Raw genomic sequence first — 16,554 nt, 5'->3', positions numbered from 1 at the left:
GTCAGCTTTTATCTGAAATCCTGTATATACCATTGGGAACAAAGGTTTAGTTTATATGCAAGTGACCATGGGCAAATGAAACTCAGAAATGTGACATTTTAGAAGTTGTCAAGGATAAATTCTAGAAGTCAGAAGCTTAAAGAAGGATAAGATACAGTTTCACAAACTTATCCAAATGCCAATTATAATTTAATACTCTCCTTCTAGGAGTAAGCACTCCATTGGTAATTATTATCTTGAAATGAATTCATGAACATTAATTAAGCCCCCTCCAAGCAGGATGATTAAAAGACAGTTAATAAAAGACATTTAATACTTGTCAAATTTAGTAAACATATGTTGCTATTGAAACTTTTTGTTCATTTGCCAGATAGGTAAAAGGTACTTGACTGTTGCAGTATATCTTCTAGCAAAGGTTGTGTTTGGAGTTTGAAAGCGGCACCCTGGGAAACAGTGTGCTGTTACCATGGTCTTGGAATGTCATAATCCTGAATTCTGCAACCATCCTGCAGCCAAATGCCAGAGCAATTTTGGGCAAGCAACCTAATGCTTCAGCTCCTCTGGTTTCTAATCCCGTAATAAAACAAATATAATAATAACCTCTCTCAGCTTCTTAACACTCTTTCTACCCTTGGCTTCAAGGCCCTTCTTCACAATCTTTCTAATCTCTCCTTTTACTTTGCTCACTCTCAGTGGCAAAGCTAGTATATTTGACACTTGGACCAGATCATTTTTTTAAATGCCCTTTATTTCTATGCCAAAATTATTTCTGGTATCAATCATATAATAATCACAATGATCATCTTCTTCCCGTTATTCTTTGGTCTTAAAATAAACAATTAAAAGAAATTTTGGTCTGGGCAAGGTGGCTCGGACCCATCTCTCCCTGATTCCCCCTGCTAAGTACAACTATAAACCCCGGAAAGAACTTAAAAGGCAACCAAAGGAGCACTCTGAAATGTGGAAAGAGGAACTGTTTAGGGATCCCAGGAGAACAACACAGCAGCAGGATATCTTACATCTGTACCTCCCCTCAACAGAAGAAGGCCACCCAGGCCTAGCATTTCCAGACTCCCAACCTAGTAACACAGGATAGCCCAGGTAGGCTCATTCCTCCATCAGATGAAATAGTAGGCCCTCTGACAACACCAGGTGAACCTGACAGCACTGACAAGGGGGGTGGATCAGGAGCCCCACTAGAAACAAGCAGCTAAAGGAAGTGCTCCTCTCTTTTGCCAGACCTGAGACTCCTCTCTCTTGCTGAGAGACACCTAGTGACACAGGTTGGCACTGGCAAGAGAGATTCTGCCACACACAACAAGCTGCCTGGCCCAGGAAACACTCTTCGTCCCTATGGGCCCCCTGACTCCCTTCCTCCACGTAGAGACATCAGATGACCCTGCCTGGAGCAACCCCTTTGGCCCTCTCAGGCAACACCATCAGGGACCAGTGGGAGCCCCAGCAGCACCAGATAAACCAAGCACACCAAAAAAGTACTGCAGAGGCTGTGAAAAGTAAGCTGTCATTCAAACCACAATCCACAAAAGTAGGTCAGAACCTGCATACTAAACCTAAACAGGTGACTACCTGCTAAAATAAAAGATTTAAATAGGAGCTAGAATTTAAATAGGAGCTAGAGTCTTACAACATAATAGTAAAAACGTCCAGGATACTATTTTTTTAAATAAATTTTATTTATATATTTATTTTTGGCTGCGTTGGGTCTCTGTTGCTGTGCGCAGGCTTTCTCTAGTTGAGGCGAGCGGGGGCTACTCTTCATTGCGGTGCGCGGGCTTCTCATTGCGGTGGCTTCTCTTGTTGCGGAGCACGGGCTCTAGGTGCACAGGCTTCAGCAGTTGTGGCTCACGGGTTCTAGAGCGCAGGCTCAGTAACTGTGGCGCACGGGCTTAGTTTCTCCGCAGCATGTGGGATCTTCCCGGACCAGGGCTCGAACCCGTGTCCCCTGCATTGCCCGGTGGATTCTTAACCACTGCGCCACCAGGGAAGCCCCAGGATACTATTGAAAATCACTCATCAGGGAATTCCCTGGTGGTCCAGTGGTTAGGACTCTGGCTTCCACTGCAGGGGGCACAGGTCAATCCCTGGTCAGGGAACTAAGATCCCACATGCTGTGCGGTGCAGCCAGAAAAAAAAGAAAATCACCCATCATATCAAGAGCCAGGAAAATCACAATATGATGTTGGAATTATCTGACAAGGCGTTTAAAGTAGCCATAACAATAACAATAACAAAACTTCAACAAGCAATAACAAATTCTCTTGAAACAATTGAAAAAATAGAAAATCTCAGCAAAGAGCTATGTTATGGAAAAGAATTAAATGGAAATCTTCTAACTGAAAAATATACCAAAATTTTTAAAACTTGCTTGATGGACTCAATAGTAGAGTAAATATGCCAGCAGCTAGAATCTATGAACTTGAGGAAAAATTAATAAAATTTACCCAATCTGAAAAAGACAGAAAATAGATTAGAAAAAAATGAACAGACTCTTGGGGACCCGTGGAACAATAAGAAAAGATCCAACATTCATGTCATTGGAGTCCCAGAAGAAGAGGAGAGAGTGGGGCTGAAAGAATATTAGAAGAAGTAATGATGTAAAACACCCCAAATTTGGCAAAAGAAAACATAAAGATACAAGAATCTGAGCAAACCCCAAACAAGATAAATTCAAAGAAATTCATATTCACACACCATAGTTAAACCTCTGAAACCTAAAGGCAAAGATAAAATCTTGAAAGCAGCCAGAGAGAAATGATGATTACCTATCATCAGGGAACACCAATTCGAATGACAGTGGATTTCTCATCTGAAACCATGGAGGACAGAAGGAAGAGGTACAATGTGTTTCAAGTTCTGAAAGGAAGGAACTGCCAACCCAGAACATCCTTTAGGTGAGAAGGGGAATCAAGACATTCGAAGATGAAAAACATTAAGAGAATTTGTTGCTACCAGACCTACTCTTAAATATTGGCAAAAGGATGTTCTTCAAGCAGAAAGGAGCTTATAAAAGAAGGAATCTTGAAGCATCAAGAAGGAAGAAAGTTAATTTTGTATCCTGAAACTTTACTGAATGTTTATTATTACTTCTAACAGTTTTTTGGTGGAGTCTGGGATTTTCTATATATAGGATCATGACATCTGCAAACAGAGACAATTATACTTCTTTTTTTCCAATGTAGATGCCTTTTATTTCTTCTTCTTGCCTAATTTCTCTGGCTAAGATTTCCAGTGCTTTCTTGAATAGAAGTGGTGAGAGTGGGCATCCTTTTCTTATTCCTGATCTTACAGGAATTGCATTTACCTTTTCACCCTTGAGTATGATGTTAGCTATGGGCTTGTCATATATGGCCTTTGTCATGTTGAGATACATTCCTTCTATACCTAATGTGTTGAGAGTTTTTATCATGAAAGGATGTTGAATTTTTTCAGATGCTTTTTCTATATATGTTGAGATGATGTGGTTTTTATCCTTCATTCTGTTAATGTGATGTTTATCACACTTATTGATTTGTGTGTGTTCAACTCTCTTGCATCCAAGGGATAAACTCCACTTGATCATGGTGAATGTTCCTTTTAACATGCTGTTGAATTCGGTTGCTAGTATTTTGTTGAAAACTTTTGCACTGTGTTCATCAAGAATATTGGCCTGTGATTTTCTTTTCTTGTAGTGTACTTGTCTGGCTTTGGTATCAGAGTAATGCTGGCATAATAAAATGAGTTTGGGAGTGTTCCTTCCTCCTCAACTTTTTGAAAGAGGTTGAGAAGGATTGACATTAATTCTTCTTTAAATGGTTGATAGAATTCACCAGTGAAGCCATCTGGTCCTGGGATTTTCTTTGTTCAGAAGTTTTTTTATTACTGATTCAAACACCTTAATCATTATTGGTCTGTTCAGACTTTCTATTCATGATTCAGTCTTGGTAGGTTGTATGTTTCCAGAAATGTATCCATTTTTTCTAGGTTGTCCAATTCACTGGCACATAATTTTCATAGTAATCTCTTATGATCCTTTGTATTTCTGTGGTATCAGTTGTAATGTCTCCTCTTTCATTTATAATTTTGTTTGAGTCTTCTCTTTTTTTTCTTAGTCTAGCTAAAGGTTTTTCAATTTTATCTTCACAAAAAAACCTCAGTTTTATTGATCTTTTTATAGTTTTTCTAGTCTTTATTTCACTTATTTCTGCTCTTATCTTTATTACTTACTTCCTTGAACAACAGAAAGAGCAGAATATGGATGAATATGGATGAATACAATAGACTGTCCTTCTCATGAATTTTATAAGTTATATTTTACAATTGAAACAAAAACCATAACACCATCTGATACTCAAGACAAAGATATTTGAAAGCAATGAGAGTAAAAGGGACCTAATGGAAGTAAGATTTCCACACTTTACTTGAAGTGGCAAAATGCTGATCTTTGACAAAGAAGCAAACACAATGCAATGGAGAAAAGACAGTCTCTTCAACAAATGGTGCTGCTGCTATGTTTCCAGAGCCTAAACAGTGCCTGGCACATAATAGGTGCTCAACAAATATTTGTTAAATGAATAAATGAATGATTAAAAAAGGTCAAAGAATGAAACTTACTCCAATGCCAATGGACAATCCAGAACTCTAATGCCAATCAGCAATCCACTAGGCTTGAAAGATTATACTCCCTAATGGTGATTATTCTGTAATAAAATCATTTTTAAATTCTAAAACAAAAACAAAAACAAAAAAACAAATGGTGCTGGAACAACTGAACATCACATGCAAAAAAAAAAAAAATCACACAGACCTTACACCTTTCACAAAAATTAACTCAAAATGGATCCTAGACCTAAATGTAAAATGCAAAACTATGAAACTCCCAGAAGATGACACAGGAGAAAACCTAGATGCCCTTGGAAATGGCAATGGCTTTTTAGATACAACACCAAAGGCACGATTCATGAAAGAAATAATTGGTAACCTTCATTATAAGTTAAAAGCTCTGCTTTGCAAAAGACAATGTCAAGAGAATTAGAAGGTAAGCCACAGCCTGGGAGAAAAGATCTACAAAAGTCACATCTGATAAAGGACAGTTATCCAAAATATACAAAGAACCCTTAAAATTCTACCATAAGAAAACAATCCAATTAAAAAATTGACCAAAGACTTTAACAGACACTTCACCAAAGAAGATATATAGACGGCAAATAAGCATATGAAAAGATGCTCCACATCGTATGTCATAAGGGAAATGCAAATTAGAACAACAATGAGATACCACTACACACCTATTAGAATGGCCAAAATCTGGAACACTAACAACACCAAATGCTGGTGAGGGTGTGGAGCAACAGGAATTCTCATACACTGCTGGTGGGAATGCAACATGGTACAGCTACTTTGGAAGATAATTTGGTGGTTTCTTACAAAATTAAACATACTCTTACCATAGGATCCAGCAACCCCACTCCTTGGTATTTACCCAAAAGAGCTAAAAACTTATGTCTACACAAAAACCTGCACTTGGATGTTTATAGCAGCTTTATTCATAATTGCCAAAACTCTGAAGCAACCAAGATGCCCTTCAGTAGTTGAACAGATAAATAAACTGTGGTACATCCAAACAATGGAATATTAGTCAGCACTAAAAAGAAGTGACCTACAGGCCATGAAAAGACATGGAGGAAACTTAAATGCCTATTATTACGTGAAAGAAGCCAATCTGAAAAGGCTAAATATTGTATGATTCCAACTATATGACATTTTGGAAAAGGCAAAAACTATAGAGACGTTAAAAAAATCAGTGGTTACCAAGAGTTGGGGGTCAGAGGAGAGATGAATATGTGGAGCACAGAGGATTTTTAGGGCAGTGAGAATACTGTGTATTTATAACGATGGATACATGTCATTATACATTTGTCAAAATTCATAGAATGCACAACATCAAGAGTGAAATCTAAGGTAAATCATAGGCTTTGGGTGATTATGATATGTCAGTGTAGGTTCTCCAGTTGTAACAAATGTACCCCTCTTGTGGGTGATATTGATAATGGCAGAGGCTATGCATGTGTGAGGGAAGGAGGTATATGGGAAATCTCTGTACCTTCCTCTCAATTTTGTTGTGAACCTAAAACTGCTCTTAAAAAAAGTAAGTCTTTTCACAGACCTACTAGAGAATGGACTTGAGGATACGGGGGTGGGGGAAGGGTAAGCTGGGACAAAGTGAGAGAGGGACATATATACACTACCAAATGTAAAATAGATAGCTAGTGGGAAGCAGCTGCATAGCACAGGGAGATCAGCTCGGTGCTTTGTGACCACCTAGAGGGGTGGGATAGGGAGGGTGGGAGGGAGGGAGACGCAAGAGGGAAGAGATATGGGGACATATGTATATGTATAACTGATTCACTTTGTTATAAAGCAGAAACTAACACACCATTGTAAAGCAATTATACTCCAATAAAGATGTTTTAAAAAAAAGCCTTTTAAAAAATAAATCAATGAAATCTATCATATCAATAGAATAAAGAAGAAAAACCAAATAATCAATATTAATTGATGCAGAAAATACATTTGACAAAATTTAACACTCATTCATGATACAAACTCTCAGCTTTGTTCTTTCTCAAGATTGCTTTGGCTATTTGGGGTCTTTTGTGGTTCCATACAAATTTCAGAATTGTTTATTCCATTTCTGTGGAAAATGCCATTGGAATTTTGATAGGGATTGCATTGAATCTGTAGATCACTTTAGTTAGTATGGACATTTTAACAATATTAATTCTTCCAATCCAAGAACATGGGATATCTTTCCATTTATTTGTGTCTTCTTTAGTTTCTTTTCATCATTGTCTTATAGTTTCCCACATATAGATTGTTCACCTCCTTGGTTAAATTTATTCCTGGGAATTCCCAGGCGATCCAATGGTTAAGACTCCACATTTTCACTGATGAGGGCCCAGGTTTGGTCCTTGGTCGGGGAACTAAGATCCCACAAGCCTCGTGGCACGGCAAAAAAAAAAAAAAAAAAAAAAAAAAAATTTATTCCTAAGTATTTTCTTCTTTTTGACTCTATTGTAACTGGGATTGTTTTCTTAATTTCTTTTTCAGATAGTTTGTTGTTAGAACAAACTGATTCTAGAAACACAACTGATTTTTATACATTGATTTTTTTATCTTGCAACTTTACTGAATTTATTAATTCTAACAGTTTTTTGGTGTAGTCTTTAGGGTTTCCTGTATATAAGATCATGTTATGTGCAAACAGAGACAATTTAATTTCTTCCTTTTGGATTTGGATGCCTTTTATTTCTTTTTCTTGTCTAATTGTTCTAGCTAGGACTTGCAGTACTATGTTAAATAGAAATAGTGAGAGTGGACACCGTTCTGTTATTCCTAATCTTAGAGGAAAAGCTTTTAGCTTTTCATTGTTGTGTATGATATTAACCGAAACACAGGGAAAAAGCTCCTTGACAGTGGTCTTGGCAGTGATTTTTTTTATATGACATCAAAAGCAAAAGCAATAAAAGCAAAAATAAACAAGCAGGAGTACATCAAACTAAAAAGCTTCTAGACAGCAAAGGAAACAATCAACATAATGAAAAGGCAACCCGTGGAATGGGAGAAAATATTTGCAAACCTTATATCTGAGGTATATAATATGAGAGGTTAATATCCAAAATATATAAGGATCTCACACAACTCAATAGCAAAAAAAAAAAAAAGAAAATCACAACCTGATTTAAAAATGGGCAAAGGATGTGAATAGACATTTTCCCAAGGAAGACATACAGATAGCCAACACATATATGAAAAGATGCTCAACATCACTAATCGTCAGAGAAATGCAAATCAAAACCACGAGATATTGCCTCACATCTGTTAAGACAGCTATTATAAAAAATACAGCAGATAGAAAAGGGAACCCTCATGTACTGTTGGTGGGAATGTAAATTGGTGCAGCCATTATGGAAAACAGTATGGAGTTTCCTCAAAAAATTAAAAATAGAACTATCATATGAACTATCACTTCTGGGATTTGTTTGTCACTATTATGACATACATTTATTTTGTATTAAATAAAAGACACATAAATAAAATGCAAACATTATGATTTAATTAATAAGTGAGTGAAAGCAATAAACTCACAATTCCCTTAGGTATACAAGTAGAAGTCACACAAATAAAAATGGCCCATCTCCCTAGTAATCAGTGAAATATAATTTAAAACAAAATGAGACAAATATTTTGATGTAGGCTAGTAAGTACTCATAAGGCAAGTACTCTCAGAGCTCATATTTGGAGTTGTAAGTGGAACATCCTTTTTAAAATCAGTTTGGCAACATGTAAGTGTTTCTGTGTCTGCCCCAGAAATATTACAGCTGTGTATTTATTCTGAGAAATAATTATTAATAGGAAACATTGATATACACAAAGATACTAATTGTAGGGTTCTTTACAACAGCAGAATTTGGAAATAACCTACACTTCCAAAGTAGGGCAAAAGCTAAGTATATGGTGATGAATCCACTTAATAAAATTATTCATTGAACCATTGAAAATGTTTATTTTGATTATGTAATATTATTAGAATGCTATGGGAAATACTTACTAGTTGAAGATATTAAGAGACAAAAGCAGGACTAAAATTATATACAATATTATTTCACTTGAGTAAGTGCTATAAGGAGAAAAAATTGAAGGGAATATACAGATATTTGAGAGTGGGTGTGATTGAATGCTTATACTGAAGATAGAATAGCCTTTTACACTTATATTTAATTTTTAATGAATGTTACAGTGAAAAATCATTTTTAAAAGAATAAATTATATGTATTGTACAGTATTTCTACATTAAACATGAATATTTTCTAAAGCAATAATGTATTTTTTAAAAGGTCACCTCTATTTGCAAATAAAATGTTCGCTCTTCAAAAAAACAAAAACAACCACTATAAATCTCTAATGAGGACCCATCTAATAGGAGTGAAAGAGATAATCCAGGATGGTGGTAGTCTGCAATTTATGCAAATGCTCTTGTCAAGTTTGGGGGCAGTCTCTTTAAGGCAGGATGTCAGTGAAGGAGAAACCAGCTCTATCCTATACAGACAGCAATGTGGACCTCAGAGACTGATGGGGATGCTGGTGAGTGGGGTTTGGTGGTGGAGCTACATTTCCAATGCAAGTCATGAGAGCCATGCAGAGAAACAGACCCAGAAGCCTAATCCTAGGGCTGGGGCCAATGTGGGGGAGGGTCGTGGAGAGGACGACCTTGTGAATGCTGTGACCTGGTGAATGTGGCTGAGCGATGCCTCAGGGGCGCTGGGAGAAGCCAGCTTCATCTCAGATCCTCACACTGGTGGTCCGGCTCAGAAATTAGGCAGGGATAATCCTAGGAGTGAAGAGTATCAGAGATTCACCTGGAGGGGCCAAGGTAGGCAGGGGCTGATGGAGAGTAATCTCGTGAGAGCCCTTGGTTGTTGACCCGGCAGAGAGGCCACAAATGCAAAGGACAGTGATGAAAACTGCTAGCCATCCTAGCCAGAGAGATTTTCACTCTTGCTCTCTTTGCCTCCTTCTATAAAATTGTTCTGTTCATAAAATTCTGTGATTTGAGAAATTTCCCAACTGAAGAAAAATGAAATGATTGAAGTCCCTTCTGTATTATACATTGATGTCCTGTTCAAAATGAATGACCTTGCAACTCCTTTTACCCTTGAAATTATCGCAACAGAAACCTTGTCAATTCTGTTGGAGAGACTTGCCACTCTTGAATCGGACAAACCTGACAGTCCATCCACACACTGGAGCTCCAGGAGTGTGCAGTGCATGTTGTGGCATAAACCATTTGTGAAATTGATGGCTGTGTTCTCGTTTGTTTATAAGCTGCATGCTAGCTAGGTCAGATAGGGTGTATCTATGGGAGAGCTAGCTAATCACTCCCAACGGCCGATGGTTTGATGGCTGAGAAAGCCCTCAGTTGCTCTTCTTCCAAGAGACAACTGCAGAGATAGAATCTTGTCCTGACCACAGCACCAGGCACAGGGGACTGTGGTTTTCAGTGACTGGGGATATTAAGGGGCCACTGTGTGTTGTCCCCTTTAACATGAGCACTCCTGCCTTGGAGTGTCTCAGCAGTTATTTTTTAGGATTGTTTTGGCTAATATTCTAATTGTCAATGCTCAATTACTCCAGGGCAACTTTGTCGATTTTTCCTTTCTTATTGGGAGATCAGTCTGGCTCATTTGTGAATGGATTTTTAAGAAAGGAAAAGGTGAGTCTGACACCTGGAAAGAGAAGAGGAGTTGGCAGGTGTAAAGGTGTGTGTGTGTATGTGTGTAGTTCTCTGAGCATCATTTTCCCCGTCGAAAGGCTGGGCGGTGTGGGACCATCTCTGAGCTAGCCATCCTTGGTCCTTTGTGTGCCAGTATTTCAACCACACTCCTGTCATAGTTGGCATTGTTATCCCATCCAGCAAATTAAGTTGCCTCTCCAAAACCAAATCTGGGTCTGTTTTCCACTTAACCAAAATCCACTGCCTTATTGTTTCATGCCCTGACTCCAACTCTCTCTCCCAGCTATAATTTTTGTTTCTGGTCCTTTCTTGGTGACGAATATGCATGCTACTCTGTCACATGCAACCTGGCTTCTCACTTGGCTTGTACAGGGCTCTCCATTGATTTGGACAAACCCTGAAAGCCTCAGGTGACGATCACCTGGCTTCAACCCCCAAACTCACTCAGTCCACATCCTCCCTCCACATGGAAGAAGAAAGTGCGTTTGACAGTTGTAAGACTTGTACAAGATGGGAAATATTGATGCTCCTTAGTAATAAGACCAAAGCACTTACTGAGTGAGGGGAGATAATCATGGATTTAACCGTTACTTTTTTTTAGATTTATTTTTAATATATTTATTTTTATTGAAGTATACTTGATTTACAATGTTTCAGGTGTACAGCAAAGTGATTCAGTTATACATATAACTATATTATATACATATAATATAACTATATATATATATATTCTTTTCCAGTTTCTTTTCCGTTATAGGTTGTTACAAGATATTGAATATAGTCCCCGTGCTATACAGTAGGTCCTTGTTGTTTATTTATTTTATACTTAGTAGCGTGTATCTGTTAATCCCAAACTCCTAATTTATCCCTCCCCACCTTTCCCCTTTGGTAACCGTAAGTTTGTTTTCTATGTCCGTGAGTCTATTTCTGTTTTGTAAATAAGTTCCTTTGTATCATCTTTTTAGATTCCGCATATAAGTGATATCATATGGTATTTGTCCTTCTCTTTCTGACTTACTTCACTTAGTATGATAATCTCTAGGTCCATCCATGTTGCTGCAGATGGCATTATTTCATTCTTTTTTATGGCTGAGTAATATTCCATTGTATATATGTACCACATCTTCTTTATCCATTCCTCTGTCGATGGACATTTAGGTTGCTTCCATGTCTTTAACAATTACTTATCGAAGTCCTCCTACATAAAGAGAACTAAAGTAGGTTCTGTGGGAGATGTAAGCCATGGGTCCTCCCTTGATATTGACAGTCAAGTCAGAAAGACAAGACATAAGGGTGATGGCAGCTACTGCTGGTACAAGGGATCCAAGTCCAAAGAGAGAACCTTGCTGGCTCAGAGCCACTCAGAGCAGTGAGAGGACAGGAGATAGAAACAAATTCTCCTGACCCTGGGCGCAGGACTCTTAGCGCTCTGTCAGAGGCAGGAGAGTGCCTCCAAGGTGCTGCTAGTGTGAAAGCCACCACGTGCACAGTGGGCTTCCAAATTCAGCAGAAGCATGTACTTCAACCATGTTCTAGTTCAGATCATTTTCTGCACTTGTCTTCAATCAAATTAAAATATCAGTTACTGACCTACTTCCTCCCTCCACTTATTTTTGTTAGATCTCTTGATTTCAGAACAGCCCTTACCCCTTATCTGGGACTCAAGCAAAACAAAACAAAACAAAAACAATCCTGTAATCCTGCATGTACGTCTTATGACGCTTTCAGTTGCAAGCAGTAGAGACCTGACTCGAAGAAGCTTTGAAGCAGTGTAATGATTTACGTAATAGGAAGTGCAAGTTCAGGCGGCTCCAGAGGTGGTTGGTTGTTCTAGCGGTTCAATGACATCCTCACAGTTCCAGGTTCTTTCTCTGTTTCTGTTGTGCTGCCTTGAGCATCAGCTCCCTCCTAGCATCATAGTGACCATCCATCCTGGTTTGTTGGGAAAACCCAGTTTATGCCTTTTGCCCTGACATAATTAGTAACAGCAACCCCTTTCATCCTCAGTAGTGTCCCTGTTTAGATGATCAGTGATGTGGTCACCTGCATCGTGTTCTTGCTGCCAGTTGCAACTATGGTTACATTGTCTTCACGTCCATTGGGAGAGGGTGGTATTCTCTCCTGGAACGGTAAGAACTTACCCATAAAGCCTCCAGCAAATCTCTCCTCTCATCTGTTTGGTCCAAGTTATAGCAGGAGGGATGCAATTAGCCTCAGATCAAACAGACCCCACCCTAAAGTTAGGATCAAATTTAAGGTACATGATTTCATAGGAGAGGGATGGATACCTGAACAGCATTAGGTTTCTATCAGGAAAGAGGAATGGAGAATGCAGAATGGAGCAGCCACAAGCAATGCCCTTTATAATAAGCCTCCTTCTTACTCTTAACAATTTACCCAAATCCTCTGAAATCAAATGTCCTCCTGACTGAGACTAGACGGAGCTACAACTGGACTATGAGAGACTCCAATGCCTGGCAGGGACGGTACCTCATTACTCTGTGTGTTGTAGCATGTAGCTTATTACTGTAAAGTAATAGCTGTTTGAGATATGCTTGTCGATTGCCTAACTGAAGGACCACTCACAAACCCTTTGATTCACTCTTTGCTAAAATTATCAAAGATTTCACATGGACTCTACTATGGTCTTTGGATAAAATCAGGGCCTAAGAAATTACATATGACATCTCTGAATGAAGAATACTGAAGCCCCCATGCCGACCACATTAGAAGTCTCTGTTCTATCAAAATAGTCAAAACCTTTCCCTTACCCTGTGGCTCTGTATATTCCTTAGGTTAAAATGTCATTGCAGCTGGACTGTCTCTCTCAATGCTCTCCATCCTCTTTCCCGGAGCCTGGGTTGGATTTCAATCCTTTGTGATTTAATTACCCCTTGCCTTTTTTACCAGTATTTGTCCCTTTTGCATTGTGACTATGTTTTCAAATGCCTGCCTCATTCAATCACTTAATCATCCAGTAAATATTCTTGACCAGAAAAAAATTTTTAAAGCGTTTCAATTTTAAATACATTATTCAACTTCAGTAAAATATAGACCCCTTAAGAATTTCTTTTAAGCAGTGGACCCTTTCCCCCAGTCACATTCATACCCATGAGCATTAACTGACATCAACAACTTCATGGCTTCCAGGAACTCCTACAGAAATCCTCAACAGTGTTCATGCAGATCAGATCCAATCACGTTGGCACGGCCCAGGGTGATGGGTTCAGCCATCAACTCAGGTCACATGTGTCTTCTGCGGAGCTCATCAACACCCACTGCTTCGAGCAACACCCAGAGCCCAGTAACTCCCAAATCTAGGTCTGCAGTTTAGATTTTGAACTCCAGACCTGCTCTTGCAAATGCCTATTGGACTTCTCTATGTGGCTACCCAACAAGTACTTCCAACTCAAGATGTCCTAACCAGAGCTCCCTGGAGCGCACACTGACGGTGCTTCACCCCCCTCCCTGGGATGCTACCATTTTAACGTGCTCCACAGACGTCCAGCTGCCAGTATCTTCTCCCTGTACCTGAGAAGGACTCGCTGCCTATGCTGGGTGGCAGGTCAAAAGTGCCAGAAACTCAGCACCCCCTGGGCCCTTAACCAGCTTCCTCACCTCTTGATGGAACAATTCTGAAGTGAGTGTTTTTCATCATGTCCAAGAGTTTGCCTGTGGGATTAAGCTCCAGCTGCCCATGGTAGAAATTGGCCTTGATAACATCCCCCCTATTGGCTGCCGCCCCTCTCTCTCCCTTCTCTACTCCCCTACCAGTGTTTCCTTCACTTTCACATTCAGGATCCGCTTCTGGGGGACCCTACAGCGTTCATCATCTCCAGCCCCAAATCTGCTTCTCTTCCTAAGGACCTCTATCTCAGTGATCACACCCTCACCCACTCTGTCACCCAATTCAGAAAGTCAGGCGTGAGTTACTCCAACTCCTCCTGTTTCCTCCAGCACTAAGTCCTGTTGATTCTGTATCCCGAGTATCACTTGACTCAAGTTCTGATCCTTCATCTCTGCTGGCACTGCCTTGACTCAAACTCCGATCATGGCCACAGTCTCTCTCACCTGGTCTCCCTGCTGCCAATCTCAGCCCCCTCCATTCAGCCCTTCACACCCAACACCAGAGTGAGCATTCCTCAACCCAAATCTTTCCTGGTCACTCCCTTGCTTAAAGTCCTTCAACGGCTCCCCATTGACTACAAGAAAAAGCTCCTTTACAGGACAGACCAGGGACCTCAACTGACCCCTAGCTTCCTCCACCCCTCTTTGCTGCTGTTCTCCACAGCGCCTGCTCCAGCCTTACAGAGTATTTGCAGCCTCCAGAACGTGCTTTGCATCCGAGCTTTGGTGCCTGCTGTTCACTTGTAATGACTTTTTCTTACTTTGAAAAACTCCCATTCATCTCTCACTGCTCTGCTCTTATCACCATCTCTATGCCATCTTTCCTGACTGCCCTGCTCCATGCCACTCCCTATGCCTTCCCCCACAGTGACGGGCCCACTCCTTCGGGGTTCGCCTAGCCTGTTTTATAACTCCTCATGTACATATAGTGTCACCTTGTATTATTAATAGTTTATTTACTGGCCTGTGAGCTCCTTGAGGTCAGCAACATATGTTGACCATCTCTGTCACCGCAGTCCTTAGCTCAGTGACTGGCATACAGCAGATGCCTCATAGATGTTTATTGGACACGTGAATGAATCACTCGTCTGGCAAGTATGTGAAAACTAGATTATTAATAGATGCTGTATTAGAGAAGCAGGATATAGATCAAGAATCAGATCTGAAATGGGAACTTTCCTGAGTCCCTATTTAAAATCACCAAATATTTGAATTATAGATCTCAAAAATCACCCTGATCAACCCTGAAAGATTTTTTTGGTTCTTTCCTGCTGTTTGGGCATGTCCTTTCCTCCCTCCAGTTTCTGTATGAATGCAGTTCTTCCATATTAATGTCCTATTTCTGTCCCCAAACATCTCCTCCCCCCAATCCAGACCCTCCCTTATGGACTCCTCTTTTCCCCTTCTCTCTGCAAGGGCAGCCACAGTGAAAATACAGAGGGGTGCCACTGCACATTTCTCTGGAAATGGGGGCCATGATGCCTGTTTATTATGCATTAATCTGAATCAATATAGTCCTTCCTGAAAACACAAGCACCTCAAAGGGCAGCAAATATGAATCACAACTGCCAGTGAGGATCAAACATTAACCCAGGGCTGTGATGAGGCCAACAAAAGAAATAGGCTAGTAATTGCCTTCCAGGATATCAGTCCCTACCTTATACACACATACCCCCTCAACACACACAAAACCTTTATGGATCTTTCATCCATGAACTTGCCCGATTATAATTGGCCAGCTGTGTCTTTAGTTGTATTCAGGCTAGGTCCTGGCAACCGAGACCTCACATACCTGACCCAAAGACTCAGTTCTGAGATCTATAGAGGAAGTCTTTGGTTTCTGAAATGGTTGAAGACGAATTCGCAGACAAATATTTCCACAGGTATCATTAATGACTTGGAGCTGATTTAAAACTCCCAGAGCCTGACTGAAACAAGTAGGAACTGGTACTTTTTGTTGATATTCACTTCTATCAGTTCTTAAACTTGCATTGTGTGTCTTTCTGCCCTTAAGTCGACTGGGTACTCCTTAGTTCAACTCTTGTTTTTCAAAAGAGGAAATTCAGTATCAAGGAATGGTACCATCAGGGCTGACTTCTCCCTTAGGACCAGTAGGCACGGTGCCTGAGGCCCAAAATACTTTTCAGGGCCTCAGGGAAATGTTTTCATTTCTTTTAAGATCAGAAGAAAATGTGATCTTTTAGGTCGAAGAAGTTGTTTTAATATATAATATTAATTCATTCGTCTTCACACCAATGCAGTCGTAAAATGTAATTTTTACTTTTTTTTCTATGGAGGAAAGAGTCCACAAAGGCAAAGGGCCCACGAAAGGTATAACATGGCCCTGGTTTCTACCACATTATGCTTGCAACGCGACAAGGTTAGAGTAGAACCTTTCAAACACAAGTTCAGGTTCCCATACTAATCATGAACTTGCCAGACTGCTCTCTATGTACTGTACCCTGTGACCACCCCAAATTCTACAAGAGGGAACTCATAGCCACTACTCATGTGAGTGTTGAAACTCAAGGAGGTTTGAACACGCAAAGGACAGCTAGATTCAGACTGCTCTCAGCTCTGATTCAAGTAATTTCTTCTCTGCCCTTCTCTCTCAAATATCTGCATCCTGTTTTGAT

The 16,554-nt window shown here is 39.8% G+C and overlaps 1 protein-coding gene across 3 annotated transcripts in view; it reads left to right on the top strand.

Annotated features, from left to right (window-relative positions):
• The window catches only part of RAI2 (retinoic acid induced 2), a 402,071-nt gene that overhangs the window by 323,894 nt on the left and 61,623 nt on the right, over positions 1–16,554 (top strand). The gene's annotated exons all lie outside the window — the stretch shown is intronic.

Source organism: Balaenoptera musculus, chromosome X (genome assembly GCF_009873245.2).
Source record: "Balaenoptera musculus isolate JJ_BM4_2016_0621 chromosome X, mBalMus1.pri.v3, whole genome shotgun sequence".
Taxonomy (NCBI): Eukaryota; Metazoa; Chordata; class Mammalia; order Artiodactyla; family Balaenopteridae; genus Balaenoptera; species Balaenoptera musculus.
The sequence above is the reverse complement of the archived record's forward strand: the minus strand, read 5'-3'. Positions and strand labels throughout refer to the sequence as shown.